This window comes from Elephantulus edwardii, unplaced genomic scaffold (assembly GCF_000299155.1).
Source record: "Elephantulus edwardii isolate Elephantulus edwardi_28Jun2011 unplaced genomic scaffold, EleEdw1.0 scaffold00227, whole genome shotgun sequence".
In the NCBI taxonomy this organism is placed as follows: domain Eukaryota; kingdom Metazoa; phylum Chordata; class Mammalia; order Macroscelidea; family Macroscelididae; genus Elephantulus; species Elephantulus edwardii.
The window spans coordinates 1,823,805-1,827,151 of NW_006399977.1; the positions used below are offsets into that span (position 1 = coordinate 1,823,805).

At 42.2% G+C, this 3,347-nt stretch overlaps 1 pseudogene; it reads right to left on the bottom strand.

The window, feature by feature from the left end:
• Positions 1–2,144: 2,144 nt before the first annotated feature.
• LOC102849297 lies at positions 2,145–2,531 on the bottom strand (annotated as a pseudogene).
• Between the last annotated feature and the right edge of the window lie 816 nt (positions 2,532–3,347).

Here is a 3,347-nt window from a genome sequence, read left to right on the forward strand (position 1 = left end):
AAACCCAGCCTGGACTTCCGGCAGTTCTCTGCTGATGTGCTGTTCTAATCGTTTTTGGATAATCTTCAGTAGAATCTTGCTCGCATGTGAACAGGTCTGAATCCCGTCCTATCTTGTGCCATACTCACAACTCCTGATACACTAGGGCCAATTGTAGCAGTCATCATACACAGATAAGGGACTGCCAGAAGTTTAAGCAGGATTTAGAAGAGGTCATGGCACCAGGGACATCTTTGCTGATGCCAGATGGATCCTGGCCAAAAGTAAAGATAACCAGAAAAATGTCTGTCTATGCTTTATTGACTATGCAAAGAGATTTGACTCTGTGGATCACAACAAGTTATGTCTAACATTGAGAAGAATGGGAATCCCATAATACTTAATTTTGCTCACACAAAACCTACACCTAGTCCAGGAGGCTGTTGTGCTACTAGAACAAAGGAACATTGAATTTCAGGGTTGTATTCTTTCTCCAAACTTATTTAATCTGTTTGCTGAACAAATTATTTGAGATGTTGGACTCTATGAAGAGGAATGTGACATCAGGATCTGAGGGAGTCTCATCAATAACCTGCATTATGCAAATGATACAATCTTTCTTTCTGAAAGTGAGGAGGACTTGAAGCACTTGCTGCAGAGGATCAAAGACTACAGCTTTCAATACATATTGCATTCAGTGTCAAGAAGACAAAGATTCTTACCACTGGACCGATAAGCAACACCATGATAGATGGAAGAAAAACTTGAAACTGTCAACAACTTCATCTGACTTGGATCCATAATTAACATCAGCAGTCAGGAAATAAAGAGATGTATTTCACTGGGAAAGTCTGCAAGTTAAGGACCTCTCTAAATTATTGAAGAGTAGTGATGTCAGTTTAAGACTAGCGTCTGATTCAGGCCATGATCTTCCCAATCACTTGCTATGCATCTGAGAGCTGGAGAGTAAATAAGGATGACAGATGAAGAATTGATGCCTTTTAGCTCTGGTGTTGCAAAAGAGTACTGTATATCCCATGGACCACCAAAAGAACAAACAGATATGTCTTGGAGAGAGTGCAGCCAGAACTCTCTTCGGAGCACAAAAATGATGAGATTTTACCTCACAAGCTTCAGGCATTTTGCTAAAAGGGGCTGTTCTTTGGAGACAAACATGATGCTTGGAAAGATCGAGAGTCGGTGGAGAAAGGAAGACCCTCAACCAGGTGGATTGATAGTGACTGCTAATTGTAGTAGTGAAACTATCTGTTTAAAAGGAAATTATGATAAATCTTTTTTTCCTTTAAACCAGAATATAAATCTATTCCTTTATTAGAGTGCTCACATTAATGAACGGCACATCAGCATCACACTGCTGGTGTGAGAGGATGTACCTGACGCACAGTGTGGCAGTGAGTGTAAGGGCTCTCAGTACTGAACAAGCGTCCACTAACAAGTCTCCAGTAACCAGAGAGGTCTCCTTGATCTGACCATCTGCGGCAGGCTCCAGGCCCTTCCTGGAATCCTCTCCAGAACCAGCTGACACTCTTTCCACTTCTGACTTCTCCAAGGCCGGCACTGGCTGGCTCAGGTCTTCACCCAGGATACCCAAACCCCTGTAGCATCTCTTTTGTATGCTGTTATCCTGTTTCCCATCAAACACTGGGCAGAGGCCAGGGGGAGAACATTATCAAAGAAAACAAGGGTGTACCAGTAACTGATGCCTGGAAAGGGGCCCAGTGATCCCCACTAGGCACAAGCACCCTCCCAAATGACTTGAGGAAGTGAAAGCCCTTGAACATGTAACATTTATGGAATGGTGCCACGTGCCAGGCTTCACTCACATCCTGTTACATGCTTGCATTTAAGTTAACAAGAAGGTGGCAGCAAGAAGCTGGAGCCCACCTTTGTGCCAGCTTTTTCCTGGCCCATTCCTGCCTTTGGATATGGCCCCTACGCTGGGTATTAGCTCACTGTCAAAAGGAAGTATAAAAAGATGGTAAAAACAGAATACGATTGAGAATAAAGTAATATAAAAATCCAGAAACCATCTAGGGTACAATATCTTACAGTAATTAGGAAGCAGCTGAAAACACTAGGAGCTAACACAGACTATCTATGATACATAACCCCAGGGAGGAGTCCACAGGGAGAGCAGCCACGGCTTAGACCAGCAGCCTCTCAATGGACTGCTGAATGGACTGGATCTGCTGCTTCAGCTGTGAGCCCTCCTTGATGGTGACAGAGCAGGCGATGACGGGCCTGGACACGCCACAGGCCCGCCCCAGGGCCTGCTCGGAGCGCACAAACACATAAGGCACGTTCTTGTCTTCACACAGCAGAGGGAGGTGCAGGATGATCTCCAGTGGCTCAGCGTCCGCAGCCATCACGATGAGCTCGGAGATGCCTCTGTTCAGGGTTTTGGTGGCCTCATTGGCTCCTTTCCAAAGCTGTTTGTAGTTACAGGACTGCTGGACAAGGTCCAACAGCTTTTTGGTAAGGTGGGCATCCGCCAGTGGATAGGCTTTTGGATTTATACCAGCCTCAGTCATGGCTCCGGTTCCACAGCCTCACACTATGATAAATCTTTGCACACAATGAATTATATATGCCTTTTTAAAATAAATAATCTCTATCATTTATGTACTCTGTAAAATAATATTTTAATATGCTAGATTTCTTTCCTTAAGACTTTTATCTATGCTTTAAAACACAGACCTTCATTCAACTATTTTGTTGAAGAATTTTCTGTAATGGGATTCACACTACTGAAGGTGTAGATATTGCTGTCAACAAATCAGTTAATATGTTCTTATTCTTCAACTGGCAAATAAATTTTATCTGGACTAATGCAGTGACTCTGGCTATGGGGACAGGTGAATCAGAGACAGTGAGATTGGCTCAAGCTAGAACAGGGTTCAGAGGTATTATTCATAGGGTCGCTCTGAGTCGTAGTTGACTTGATGGCACATAACAACAAATTTTTATATTTCCATTTAATTTCCCCTTTGCATTTCAGTAGATCAAATGCCTTTTTTTTCATTTTCAATGGAGAAGGGATCTGGAAGGTTGGTTACTTATAGATTTTGTTGCTTTGTAAGCATCTATAAGTGATGTTATCAAATAATTGTTATAATTTAAGCATAGTGGGATATAATCCTCTATGCACTAAGGAATAGATAACCACACAAGATTCTAGTTATTAAAAACATTTATATTAGTTAAAACAAAGAATCAGTAGAAAGTAACAGCTTAAGACTTAAAATCCTGTGTGAATCTGCCTGTCCCTTTAAGAAGAAGAGCAATTGCATTCTGGTTGCTGAGCTCTCTTGGATTTATTTTATCTTAACAGCTGTTCCTGAAGTTGG